General features: G+C 38.7%; 1 long non-coding RNA gene across 1 annotated transcript; it reads right to left on the bottom strand.

The window, feature by feature from the left end:
- Positions 1–2,571: 2,571 nt before the first annotated feature.
- LOC125333470 lies at positions 2,572–14,776 on the bottom strand. The gene is made up of 4 exons (XR_007206873.1): positions 12,726–14,776; positions 10,659–11,069; positions 8,721–8,927; positions 2,572–6,125 (listed from the first exon to the last, which is right to left on the bottom strand). It is a non-coding gene; the product is annotated as an uncharacterized LOC125333470 (long non-coding RNA).
- Between the last annotated feature and the right edge of the window lie 283 nt (positions 14,777–15,059).

Raw genomic sequence — 15,059 nt, 5'->3', positions numbered from 1 at the left:
CTCATGCTCTTTATAAATGAACCAGTAAAACAAAGAGGTGTAATCCTCAAAATGCTGAAGCTCCAGACTTCTGAAAGTCAAACTCCACACCACTGAAGTCTGCATACAACCAAAAATTCAAGCCTATTATATAAACAGGCACTGGGGAAGATATGAAAAGTAAGTGGGGTAGACATTGATTTTGAGTTTTTTGCTCTTGGTTTTGCATGACAAGTTGTCAGAGATTGTTCTGAATAGTTCAGTCACTGAATTTGTGTTTGAAGTTTGAATGGTGTCTGTAAATGATGGGAATCACTGATTCCTGTTGGGGTCTCTCCCCTGCCGTGTAGCCCTGGGAGAGGGGCCCTGAGGGCACAGACACGGGGTTTCCCTGCCCCTGCTCAGCCTCGTTCCCATTGGTTGGTTTGTGTTCCCTGCGCGGGCAGAAGGACCCTTGGTCCCGTGACTGGAACAGTTCCTCGGCAGAGCTCCGGCCATGCGGCTGGAGAAATAAACATCTCTGAAACAGCTATCAAGAATCTGTCTGTCCGTATATATATTTCCTTTCCACGGGACTCCTGGTTTGATATATGCGTGTTGCAGGATCCCCACTGCAACAAATGGTGGAGATTTGTGAGCAGAACGATCCCCGATCCCTAAGCGACTGATTTGTGTGAGTAAACCCTGGAAACTTTGGATTCCTCTTCTTGGTTTTGCTTTGCTATTCCATATCTAAACTATGGAGGAACCGTGGGAAGACTCTTGGCTCTCAGAGCCGCATATGGACATTTATCTTAAACTTAAAATGATTCTTGAACAACGATTTGTAAATTTTAGCTTGATTCAAGCTCAAAAAGAACTGAAACACTTCCTGGCATGGTTGTTTAAGAACTTTTTCTATGTTTCTTGGGATTTAATTCTTACCAAGGGCTTTTGGAAAACCGTTTGGACACAGTTAATACTGGAGTCAAAATATATGCCGATGGAAGAATATTTTCGTGAATATTATTTAGTTACCGAGACTGTTGAGCAATGTCAGCTGTGTCCTGGTGAAGGGAAGCGTGGCGCAGGGACCGTGCGGCCCAGGCCACGTGCACCGAGCGCTCTGAGAGCAGCAGCGAGGCAGTTCCCGCGCGCGGGCGGAGCCACGCGAGCCGCAGTGTCGGTGGCGGAGCGAGGCGCGGTGGGAGCGGCGGGACCCGGCAGGACCCGCACGGCCGCGTGCAGCGCGTGGTGGAGCGAGCCCCGGGAACGCCCGGCCGAGAGGGGCGGCACGCGGGCAGCGGCTGGCGGCGGTGGCGGTGGAACGGAGCCGCGCCCGGCCGAGACGCGCGCTGGAGCCGGGCGCGGGGGGGTCATCGCCCGGGGACCCGGCCGAGACGTGGGTGCAGCGCCCGGCAGCGGCAGCGAAGCTGCGACCAGAGGAGGCGACGCACGGAGAACTGAGCGGCGGGGCCCGGCCCGGCCCGCGCGGCCCCGAACGCGACCCCGGGAAGAGCGCGCAGGCACCAGCAGCCCCGACAATTCCAACACGGGAGCGACCGAAAGAGACAGCAAAGACGCAGCGAGACAGAAAACAGCAGCCACTCGGAAAAAGGAAAAGATCATAGCAACTAAGACCTTAGGGATAGTAAAATGGTATAATGTTAAGCAAAATTATGGTTTTATAACAAGGTGTGACAACCAGCAAGACATATTCGTGCATAGAACTGCTATTAAAAAGAATAACCCTGAAAAATGGATCCCAAGCTTGGGAGATGGAGAGGTGGTGGAATTTAATATTGTACTAGGGAGAAAAGGGTTACAAGCATCGCAGGTCACTGGGCCTGATGGTGTTCCTGTAAAAGGCAGTATATATGCAAAAAATCGTAGTCATGTTAGACAGTATCTCCATTGTAAGCCCCCCCTACAGTTTCCCTTTCCTAATCCCACCTTTCCCTTTTACCCTATGTCCTATTACCCCCAGTGTATTCCCAATCCGTTTTTTCATCCATGGTTTCCCTCACAAAACCATGCTTTTGCCAATTGTTTCCCCAAAAATCCCTTTCCAATGCCGAGTGGGGGATGAAAAGGGGGAGGGAAGAAGTTAAACCCTCTCCTGCCTCAGTTTCCCCACAAAGCATGCTCAGAGAATTCTGTCTCCCTTCTGTCAGCCCTAAGATGTTCCAGAGAATCTGTTTGGACATTTAAAGACTCAGGAGGGTGGCTTGTTTTGTTTTGAAACTGTTCTTGTTATGTTTATCCAGTTGTTTTCATTCTCCTTTTATTAAAATAAAACGGGTGAGGTGTTGGGGTCTCTCCCCTGCCGTGTAGCCCTGGGAGAGGGGCCCTGAGGGCACAGACACGGGGTTTCCCTGCCCCTGCTCAGCCTCGTTCCCATTGGTTGGTTTGTGTTCCCTGCGCGGGCAGAAGGACCCTTGGTCCCGTGACTGGAACAGTTCCTCGGCAGAGCTCCGGCCATGCGGCTGGAGAAATAAACATCTCTGAAACAGCTATCAAGAATCTGTCTGTCCGTATATATATTTCCTTTCCACGGGACTCCTGGTTTGATATATGCGTGTTGCAGGATCCCCACTGCAACAGATTCCCAGTTCAGTATTTAGCCCCAGAGCATGAACATGTAGTAAAGCACTCTGAAAGCATTGACTGGCTAGGAAAATATAAATCAAATAGATCCTGTATGTGATATGCACAATCCAGTGGATCTTTTGAAATGACAGAACAATGTGCTTTCAGTTAAAAAAAAAGGGAAGTTTCTTTTGCAGCCCAGAAACTGATGGAAAAAAAAAAGATACAGTGATGTAGTAGGGAAAATGTATTTTGCATCATGTATTTTCAAGCCTACAATGAGATTGCAGTTGTGAGATTTCACAGGCTTCTCATAGTTAATTTTAATGAGGAGAAGAGATGGATGATGTTGAACCACAGTTACTTTTGTGTGCATACAGACAGAAGATTTTTGTTTCTTGGTCTAGTCTCTGAGAACACACTGGCACCAGGCAAGAGTCAAAGACCAAAAACTTCAAGTTACCCTTTGGAATTTCAGCTACACCAAAAAGCTGGAGGTGTGTTACATTTATATTTATCTAAATCTCACCCAAATATTATCTGGATTTTGTAGTAATGGCTACCCATTCTAAAACCAATGGAAGGGCTTTGAAGCTCATTCATTCAGAAGAATTCTTGTAGCACATCATGGGACAAGGGAAGACAGGAAAACAAGTGGGGATAATTTTTCTGCCCTTCCTGGCAGTTTGGTGAATATATTCCACTTATCTAACTTGCAAAACATGTTGCTGTCCTTAAATGGTATTTTTTTTTTTCGTAACAAGAGCATAAAGCTTGTGCTCACTTTATTGATCTGTCTAAGGTTTCAGATATGGACATATAATGAGTTCATTATATCGAACTGATTCCAAGTAAGTATCACTAATGTGCTTCTGAGAATATTTTCCACGTGGTGTTTTCTTCTGACAAGATTCATTCCTTTTCATTTCATAGCAGGGGCTGAACAATAGATCCATAGTGGCATTGATATTTGTGAAAAATTAATTTCTCATTTACAAGCTTCAAATATGGCAAAGCACATCTGTGTAATTTGCCAACAAGGAAGCTGATACAACCATGTTGCTTGCCTGGAAAATCAGGGAAAAGAGAAATATGTATGTTTTAAATATCAACTGGTATCCACTTAGAAATAACTCCTTATTTGATTCATATAAAAAATTGTAGCACAAATTGAAGTAATCATGAATACATTTCAGAAAAAATGCCTGTTTATAGGAAAAGCTTTTTAATTATGTAAATGTTTCTTTGCAGTTATTCATAAAGATGTGCTCAGGATGTTAGCACTGAAACCAGATTGGCAAAGCTATACTTCCATTCCAGTCTTACTGAAATGAGAAACAGATCAAAGATTTTTATAGTGAATTATACCTTTTTAATATAATTATTCATCTACCTTTAATAAAGATATGAAAAGTCCATGAGTCTGTTTTTAATAATAGGAAAATCTCCCAGTAGATGGAGGGAGACTTGAAATTAGATCTAAAATTTATTTACAAAGAAATACTGTGCAAGGTACTAACCACAGGTCTCATTTATGGAAATCTGGAAAACTGACCTCAGTGAAAATATCTGGGCAAATATTCAAAAGTACAGAAAATCTATCCAATTAAAGATGCATGTCCTAATCCCACAAGCCTTCAGGCAGATATATTTGCTTATTCAAATAGACTCTATTATAAATTCCAGTAAATTAAAATACCTGTTAACCTATTTGTTCATTTGCCTCATTGCTTTCTCGTGTTCCAGCTCTAGATTATACATAATTGGCTATATTTGCAAAGGTTTATTGTCTCCCAGAACTGGAAAGTAGTGAAATGAAGTCATAAGGTGTTTTGCTTTGGTTTTGTTTGATTCTTTTGTTTACAGTGAGAAAAATAAGAAAGCCAGGTTATAATGAAGAGTCAATCCATGCACTGCAGGAGCAGGGTACTTGCCAACCCAATAGTTTTTAAAAGAAAAGAAGCGATATTTTTCTTCAGGCTAAGGAGAGGGGAGTTTTAACATAATACTTAGAACCAAATTGTCTTTTCAAAATAGGGAGGAAATATATTTCCTGTGTACCATTGATGACAAAACTCCTATTGCAAATTCTAAAACACTGGATGATGAAAGACTTGCAGAATCAGTATGCAGCATTGCTGAGGAGTAAAAAAAATGCATACTATCTTGAATACCTGTTCCCAGAAAACGTTTGATTTATTTACCTTCAAAAACCTCTCTCCCATGAAAGTTCCTAAATCAGTGGTGTGGCAGAGAAAAGAAAAAAAAAAAGAAAATAAACAAAACTGAATGAACAACCATTGCCAAGGAAGGACTTCAGATACCTCCTGATTTCATTCAGCGCTTGGAGACACTGAAACATATTTCCCATTTTTCCAGACTCAGGCAATGGTACTTGAACATGCTGTGTTTTGAAAGATAGTGTGATTAAGTGTTAGTCGTAAAAGTTTCCTTATTTATTGTTTAATCAGTACCTGAGTGGTTAAACAATAGGTGATTAACAGTTATGAATAACAGTGTAATGGGTATTCACAGAGTTATAATTTTAAAATAAAAACTTGCAGGGTAATTAGAAGTAGGTGGAATGGCCAATAACGGCCAATATGGTCTCTGTTTTTCCTTAACTCCATCCCCAAACCCTTTCTGAATATGGCCTTCCAAATGGTGTAAATAACAGAATGTAAATAATTCCTATACCATATAATGGGTAAATGTTCTTTCTCAATTGTATTTTTAACATGAATTAATGATAATTCATCCATGTATGGTAGTTTCAAATGAAAATATTTCCTGGCCCATTTTGTGCTTGCTAGGCGTTTTCTACAAATGGATTTTATATAAAATGGTTTCATTTCAACCAGATTAAATGCTGATATTCCCTTATGTGGATCAATACATGTAACTGTTAGAATAATTGAACTTTCTGGCACAAATTCTGCCCGTTACTCATTTTATTACCATTTTTCTGTGAATATATTCTAGATCTGCTTAAAATTCCTTTGGTGACCATGGCTGTGCACTTTAACAGTGCTGCAGGCTTTTGACAATAGGTGTAGTATGGTGGTATAAAACAAGAACTGGCTGAGGGTGGGGAAAGCTAAATGGGTCCTTCCTCTAACTGATGCTCTGACTTGCAGTTGTGCTTGGCAGTGCACTTCTTTCCCAGATGATCCCATTCTTTCCCTCATGAGCTAAATCTGCATCCCAGAATTGTGGAACCTCTCTAAATTTTGAGCTCCCAGTGGTGGGAGTTTGAGTGAGAAGGAGTTCGTGGAAGGATTTAGGATTTCCTCACCTCTCAAAAAAGTAAAGGCAAAATTGGCCTCTTGTTCATCTCTAGTTTTCTACCTGTAATTCAGCTGAAGTTGGAATAGTTCCCTTACTGCCTCTGTCTTTACCAGTACAATTGTGCATATGTGTTTATTTATTATTTTGCCATTGCCCATCTTCTTGCAACATTATCTTTCTTCCTCTCCTTCTGCTTGAAATTTATGTTTATCTCATTTTAAAAGTACATGCAGGGCTGTCCACAATTATCTGCTGTCCTCCTTTGCTGATGAAATTAGGCATTTTCAGACCTGGAAATAGAAACATAAAACTGAATTGGAAAAACAGTTCAGGTACACAGCTGTGCAGTATTTCTGACAGAATCTTTGCACAAGATAATGCTGTTCTAATGAAAGGGGTTAGAGCTGTGATTCTTGAATATCAAAAGTTCTCTGAAACACCTTTTAAAAATTTAATATTCCCACTGACTGAAAAATGCAACGTGTATTTGAGAGAGAGTGTGTGTTCTGAGCAGAACAATGTACACAACAACAAACAAATTTCAGGCAACTTCATGTAATTGATTATAATTGTTCAGTTATTTGATAACAACTGATATACTTACACATGATTGGATAAAAAATGTACAGAATTCAACATTGCCTTTTTAGCGAAGACTTCTTCTGTCCATCTGATACAGTAGTCTGCCATCAAAAGTGAAATTACAAATATTGCCTTAAATGCAGAAACTTAGGGATTGACTGACTGTTCTATTTCTTTCTGATTAAACAGAAACTTGATGTGTCTGTCATTTTACAAGCACATCCCTACGGGGACGTGTAGCTGCCATGCAGCACAAAATGCACTTGTGTCCTTACCTGAAAATTGGCAAGATCTCAGCAGTGCACATCCCAGTGAAGCTGAAGTTGCATTAAAGCTCAGTAAACCTCAGGAGGCAAAGCTCCTACCTTTGAGCAAGTTTGAGTCCATCACTATGTGTTTGGGTCCCTAAACCACTGACACCTTCCTCTGGGGTTTTTGATGTTTTTAATTTTTTGTGTGCCACAAATGGTTTGGGAAATTCCCACTAAGCAGCTGATGTTGTTGTGGGCCAGCTCCCACATTACTTTTAAAAACAAGAGGTGTCTGCCAAAATTTTCTAGTATTATCTAAATAGAAAAGACTGACTTTTTGTAATAAATAAGTGCACACTCCAACAGGTAGTATCTGTATTGAAACAGACAAAAGAAGTCCCTGGATGCACATTTACGTAAAGAACATTTCCTAAATTCCTATGTGTCAAAAATATTTCAGATTTGCATTTTCAATATAAATGTGATTTGAGAGAAACCATTTGCCTCATTAAGGCCTCCTTCATCAAGGAATGTAAATCAACGTGTCTTTACATGCAACAGTGTAAGAATGACACCAATGAGCTGTTCCAAATCACAAAATCAACCGCTTGCATTTCATGTTCTTTTGGAGAAAGGCATGATTTAAACAGAGTTTCATCTCCTGCATTATAATTATGACCAAATGGGAGAAAAGTTCCCATTCTCAAACTTTGGAAACAAATCCTGGTCTCAAATTCCACTGTGCATGTTGCTAAGGACAAAGTCCAACTCCTACTGAAATCAGCAGGAATCAGCTCAGACAGCCAGTGCGGTTGAGGGGGTTGTCTTTCCATATAATTCAGGGGGAGTTAAATTAATGACAACAGATGTGGCTGAACAGCATTACATTATTGTCTTACAGCCATATGATTCTAGAAGTTCACTGAATCACTCTATTAAATTACATACATGTTATGATTATGTCTTTATTATTTCTATAAAGGAACCAATCTAGGCTGCAATTAGGGCGTTTAAAAGGCTGTTATTTTTTGGCCTCTTTAATAAGCAATTTTTTCTTTCAGAAATAATGACCATATATTTTATACTAAGAAAACATGAAATACTCTTTATATAAAGAACTGATCTTTCTCAGGCACATAGGCACAATTTCCAGTTATGCAAATGAATGAGCAACTTCAAAACAAAAGTGAGTCACATTAGTCTAAAAAGGGATGTTGTGTATGTATAATGCACAGAGACACAAAGTATCTTGGAAAAGTGACTTTGATCTTTAAATGATGTAAGTAACTGATCTACTTTGTTTTTTATAGAGGAAACATGAGTGCTTAGCCATGTACTAATATGAAAATTACAGTTTATTTTCAAATATATGTACCTTTTGTGTGTGCATGTGTACACACATATTATGCACATGGTGTGAATCTGTATCTGTCATATACATGTCTGTATAACTTTTTTCTAACTGAAGCAATTACACTATGAAGAAAACTTGTTGTGAGTTGAAATGAACTACCAAGTGATATCCTGGCAAAATTCAACTGACTGATCAGCCTAGCAGCTAGGCAAAAATTATTACAGTGGAACAGTTTAGAGAATATAATTTGTTCAGCTCTGTATCTCATGATACAGAGTGCAGGGAAGGGCTGTGCTTGCGCTGGACATCTGTATGATGCCTAGCCAAAATAAAAATAAAAATAAAAGGTATCTAAAGTGCAAGAACTGGACAGGAGGGAAAATACCTGAAGAAACTGCTCTTCCTTTAGCTGTCTAACAAGCTTGTTATCTTGGATTAACCAGTCCCTGAAGTCTCCAGAGATTGTCTTAAATAAATAGATGCAATTTCTAGTCATTAATTACCTGCCTATTCTCAAACCAAGCTGAGCAGTGTTCTAATGCACTTTATAGGTTTCTGACTTTAATTGAAAACAAACGTGGGTAAACAATGAAACTGCATGTTTATCAAGTACCTATTTCCTGACAATCAAGAGATAGGTAATTGCAGCAGTACAAGGGCTATTTATCAAGATGCTTCATTGTTGAGTGTTTACGTACATCTCCTCCCAGTCCTTGTTCCCATAAAACACAAGCAGTGCTGGCAACAGTGGAAAAAATGTCCCTCCTGAGGCCAACAAGGTAGGGCAGCAGTGGTAAAAATGTTCCTCAAGAGGCCTGCAAGACAGTCTGTTCCACAAGGCCTTATTGAAAAAGATGTGATTGGAAAAATGCTCCAGACTGGTCTCAGGGAAGTGGTTTCAGAGGCTGGAAAAGGAAAACAGTAGTGGGAGTAAATTAGCATTTTTTATATGTTAATAAATGCGAATAAAATACCTTCTAATGAGCAAAAATCTGTGTAAAGCTCCCCGAAGGATGTATGGCCGTATTTTAGGACACAAACTCAGGTGCAAACCACAGAACTCAGAAGGCCCCTACAGCAGATGTTTCAGGAGAATATTTCATGTCAAAAGGGAAAGCTGGCCAAGATGCACTGGGTAGGGCTTTTACTGGTAGACAGCTATAGTTTAGGGGAAAGTGCTCTATTTTAAAGCTTGGATATTTTAATACAGAAGTTTGAGCTCTTTCCAAAATCTTTCCCTGCATCACTGCAGAGGCATTTGCTGAAAGTAGACAAATACATGATAAAGTAACAGGAAAACAAGCTGGATGACAAGCAATGCACTTTGATGAGTGAGTGTGTCAGAAGAAATCACTGTGCATAAAGCTATGGCAGGACTGTGTTAGGTCTTCACTAAGATCCTGTTTCTTTAAGAATTAGACTCTGTGATAATCAGAAGGTTGAAGCATTTTGGTGTCTCTCACACAGAAGCTATGCTAGGATAAATGTACCTGATGTTGGTGTGCTTATCTGTGTGCATGAAGCTGAAAATAATTATGTTGGTTTGAAATGTCCTTTCAGTGGCTTAATGACATTCAGAAATGATTGTTGATCTGACATTGCTTTAAAAAGTAAAAGAAAAATAAGTATTGTTGGCCCAGTAAATATAATTCTTTCAAGAAACATTCCCACTCTAGACTAGACATCACTGCATCATGCTTTTGTCCCCTTCCACCCCCCTCTCCCCATCCCATGCACTTAAAAATGTCACAATTCTGTTTCCTGAAGTTTTCCAATTAATTCCCTTACATTCTGGATGTGGAACATCTGTTCGTTTTATTTCTTCTCCCATCTCAAGAAATACATTTGGTTTACAACCAGAGAATTAATTCAGCTCTTACCTCTGCAAGCATCACTCACACAATCCTTTGATGTCAAAGCAGTGGCTCACATATTTGACGGCAAAGCTAGAAGATGGATTGACTTTTTAAAATTTCTTATCCAATCCTATCTTTTTTTTTCTTTTTATTTATTTATTTTTCATGTAATTATAAAGACCGGGTGTTCAACTGACATAAACCTATCACATCCCATTCTTCTTCCATGCTTCCTCATTGTTTTATAGCTAATGAAGATTTAGCCCTGCTGCTGTGGAAGAACAAAAGCTAATGTGATTCTGTTTGTTAACTTGCTTGAGCATGCAGCAGCAGTACTGATGATATTAGCAGAAATGAGCACACCTTGGGAATAGCAGTTTTTACTTAATTACTGCTATACAACCAGCTGGGAAAACTCAGTTTGTTTTTATTAAACTTCTAAAAGTTCTGTGCATGTAAGGAATGCTTAGGGGTCTGATAACACACAGTGCAAACAGTAGATCATATAGTGCAGGGGAGTAAATACACAAACAGCAAAGCACACAAAAAGGGTGAAAAGCAGTCTGCCAGAACAAGTGTTATGACACCAAGGCTATGGGGAACCCCATATTTTGTACCCAGCTAAGAAGAATGGGGGACTTCACAAAAAAAACATAGTGAGATAATCCTCTAGAATAAGTAACAGCCAGTTACCAGCTGGCCATTTTCTCTGCCTGAGAGTTGTTTTTGTTGGGATTTCTACAATTTCTGCAAACTGGCTTAGAAAATATTCTTCCTTACCACATATTTTTTGTGAATCCTTGTGCGCTGGGCAGATCAACTCTACATGGTGCTTGTTGAGTTCTTCCAGACATCTCTGGAATACTGTGGGCAGTGTCAATTTTTCAAGACATCTAAACATCCAGAAGCTTGCCAAAAGTAGTCTCCTCATCTAGCAGTAGGGCTTGCAAAGCAGGGGATGCACATCTGGGTGCCTGTGTGATCTACAGGTCCCACAGAAATAGAAGTCACTTGTAAAGAGAAGAAATCCTTTTCTTGTTGCTGTGTCCAACTCAGGTGATCTTTAATGTGCTCTTTAGACAAGGGAGTGATACCTTTCCATGGACAAATGGATGAATAGATTCTCTTTTAGGAGGAGCTGAGTTGCAGTGGCTGAAATGTGCATTATTTACTATTTGATGCCTCCCAAGCCTAACATGACAGAGATAACAGAGAAAAAAAATCTGTATTTCCAAATATCTACATTAATTTCTAAAGCTTCACACAACATACATTTTCTATAAATATCTATTACAATTGCTACCATCATTACTATCTTTATACTTTTTAACTTGTAGGAAAATAAATTTCTCAGAATGAAGCAAAGTCAGTATTGGTGACAGACCTATTTTTCTAATTTTAAAAACTCCATTGTCTTTCTTCTGCCATCTTTGTCAAAGCATTTATTTTTATTTTATTTTCATTTAAGTCCCTGTCTTAAAAAAGCTGAATTAGTAACTTGCTACAGCTATTAAGAAAAACAAGGCTATTATCCCCCCACTTAACATTCTCCACAAAATTTTTTGAAATATTTTCATGACCAGGGTTGATGAAATTCAAACACCATCTTTCTTGTGGTCTTTCATGTGGAGAACTGTGGTCTCTCTTTGATGATAAAGAAGTTAAACGAGCTGAATTTAAAGCAGGCTCAGCTCTGGCTATGACTTAGTGTAATTGTTTTCAAACACCTTGATTTAAGATAACTTGCCTGAGAGCAATGCAATATAAATGGCATTACTTTACTTTTTAATAGTAAGTTCGCTTTATCTTATGACTATCTGAAAAAGCTAGATATGGTTTTATATGATCACTGAAATATAAGTGCTTAGGTGAAAGACCATAAACATGAACAAATGTCTGGTGTCAGGAGCAGAGCTGTACTGAGACTGGGCAGTTTCCATTGTTCTGCCAGAGCTCTCATTCTCTGTGGCTTTTACTCTGTGCAAAGACTGTAATGTTGTTTATTTCTTAATTTTGCAGAATGTAGCCAGGATTTTTAAACGATTTCAAGAAACAAGAACTAAATTGATCATAATTTCTGGGGCAGAAGGTAAATACTGTGTAACAGAACTTATGGATTAGTGCAAAACCAGGGAAAATCACATATTCTAATGTTGCTAGTTCCCAAGTTTTGTTATAGCCTGGTAGCAGTTGCTTGTTAATACAAGAGTTTCTTTCATGATATTGGGAAGCTGAGAAATTCTTAGGTACCAGTTCTTCATTTTTCTTGGTGTAGGTGAGTTTAAGTGCAGAATCTCTTTTATTTGAAACCTTATGAAAGAAGAAATTGCAGGATTGGCACTAATGTTTGCCTTCTTTGTGCTCTTATGGCACAAACTCTGTGGTACTTTAAGAGATGAGCATTCAGAGGTTTTCAGAAGTCTCTCTCTCTTGTTAACAGTTTCACTGTTGGCATGTTTAAATTCATTTTAGGAATGCTATGACTTTGGCAAATCAGACATTTCAAGTGATGTTTTAGAGCACCATTGGAAAGAATTTTCATTAAACGAAAACCTAAACAATCAGCAACAGAGCTTCTGCCTTACTTTTACATTCTGAAGTTTGTGAACAATTATGGTATCTGAAAAGTTAAGTTTGTCTTCAATCCAAGACTGGTTTTGGGGTTTGCCAATCTGAATAGTGAGTAACACATCCCACATTCATTATTGCCACCAGAAAAATGTTGTCTTGCAGTATTTTACAACAGAAAATAAAGTCAGGGACAGTTTACAGTGCCAAGATTATTAGTTGACTATATGGAAAAAAAAGCTACCGCTATGTCAAAATTATTAATAGAGTTACACACACCTCCATGTATCTGGTTCAGGTGAAACAGTGGCAGGATGAATAATTGAGGTTTTGTCTACCATAAAAGTTCAATATGCTTAAAGTGCTGACTCTCCATTTTCCTGCAAACATCACATTTCCTCTTAGGTGATGCAATTTGTCATTAAATAAAAAAAGAGAAACACAAAGATTTTAGAATGATGCCATATATTTTTGTTATTCTAGGTCTGGTGCATACACAGAATTGAAAAAATTAGCATTTTTGTTTTGAGTAGAATGCCAACACTTTGTAAACAAATAAAGGCTAACAAAAAAATTTTAATATTTTGAACCACCCTTTGGATCTTTTTTTTGCTAGTGACAGTATGAAACAGTAGCAATCTTGGCTGTTCTTAGTGACTGAGGTTTATTTATGACATATACTTGGGTGCTGTTTATTTCCATCTGTACGCACTTTGTCCTTCTTCAGCACTGTATACATCTTAAAATTTGCAACCCTGTTTCCTCAAGGTGTAAATCAGAATAGGAGACTGTTTCTTGTGACTTTAACTAACCTGAAAGTTCACACACTGAATTACTTCTTGAGCTGGTATTCATAGAGTTTTTAAAAATACATTCTAAAGGGAACATTCTTTAATTTGTTGCAGAGTAACAAATGTGTCTATTTACTTATCACAATATGCCTTACTGACTCTGAAAGTCTTCTAAAGATTTACAAAACTTTATTTTTGTTGTTGCTGCAACCCTAATAATTATTTTCATAGATTCTTGAGAGGTTACAAGAACAAGATCTATTTAAGAGTCTCGGTCACTGTGCTCTTTTAAACTGTTTACTAAGTTAAACTTGGGATTGGTTATTTTTTTCATCTTATTTCCTTTACTCCTTTTTATTTCTAATTTTTTTTTTTTTAAACAACCATTTCTACTACATGCTAGCATTGCTGTCATAGATGGTTAAGCCTTCAAAGTGTGATTTTGCTCCTGGAAGAGCTTTCTGACACGTGCAGGTTGGAATGCTGAGCTGTTTTTGAGGCTGAGAATGTTCTGAAAAGCAATCACAAGAAAAGTATTTGCCAAATGGTGTGTTGGAACTACAAATCTTAAAGCACCTTGTGCCTGTGAGAACTTGCCAAAACCTTCCTGATTAATTTGCTGGAGCATTTTGTTCCTGCTATCTCAGCAAATATTTACCTTGCAGAAGTCCCTGGTGTTCTGGCACAGCTGTTGGGGATCTCTATGAAGTTTGAATGTGTTTCCCCTTTTGCTTCTGCAAATGCTGCCGAGTAAACAGGTACTTAGATAGTGTAAGACCACGTATTTTTGAAAGTTTTTCTTTGTTTCTCCAAGTTTTGTAAGGCTTGTTTAGGTCTTGCATAAACAAGTTTCAGGCTCAGTTTTGCAACAGCAGAGGAGCTGAATTCCTGATTCAGCATGGATCCATACCTGCTGAGTGGTGGTATCCTGGAAATTGCTGATAAAATAGCTATTTTCAACAGTCGTACCTAGTAATATGTTATCAGTTATTGGTTTGCCTTTTCTTCTGAGAAAGCTTGCTTATCTCTTGTTCTCACCTTCCAGAACAATAGCCTGTGTGGGGAAATCGAATTGCCTAACAGCTCTTCCATGGAATAAACTAGTTACCATTGTAATTGATTTCTTGAATTGTCTTAAACAGTTAGGTGTACTCAGGTACACATTGTGTGCAGGGCTTGGCACAGCTGTGTGATCAGCATTCTCACCATGGTGAGCTGGATTCAATTCCTTGGCATTGTATTTCCATTGGATTCTGTGCCCTCACTGCCCTGAGGGCTCAATTTCATAGTGATGCTCTTTTGAAACACTTGTCATGATGCAAAAACCACTGGTTATTGTGCCATGGGAATCACTGAGTGAGTAGCATGGCAGCATCTTTCTTCCCAAGGAACATTGGGAACTTGATTGTTATGAACCAGGAATGACATAACAGCCAGGCAAGTTCCCTCTAGGATTTCATTTTAAATTTTGGAAAACAAATTAAAAATCCATATTGTGATATAAAGGAAGTATCACAAATTGTCCTTAAAAACACCTGAGCAAAGGAAAAAAAACAACTTTTTTTTTTCTTACACGCCTTCAAAAATATTTTTAATAAGAGGGGAATAATTTTTAAAATCAGCATTTCTTACATTGGCCAGGCAACCTCAGAAGACCTTAACAATGCAATGCATTTCTTTTATTACAAAACCTGGACTCTTATTAAACTTGTAGTTTGAAAGGGAAAAAGAACTTCAGGATGCAATTCCACATGTACCTCTTACATAAATATCTGCCTTTGATTCCTCAAAACCACATTATATTTGAGGGTATTTTACTAAA

Source organism: Corvus hawaiiensis, chromosome 14 (assembly GCF_020740725.1).
Source record: "Corvus hawaiiensis isolate bCorHaw1 chromosome 14, bCorHaw1.pri.cur, whole genome shotgun sequence".
Lineage (NCBI taxonomy): Eukaryota > Metazoa > Chordata > Aves > Passeriformes > Corvidae > Corvus > Corvus hawaiiensis.
Note: the sequence above shows the minus strand (reverse complement) of the source record. Positions and strands in the feature narration are given on the sequence as shown.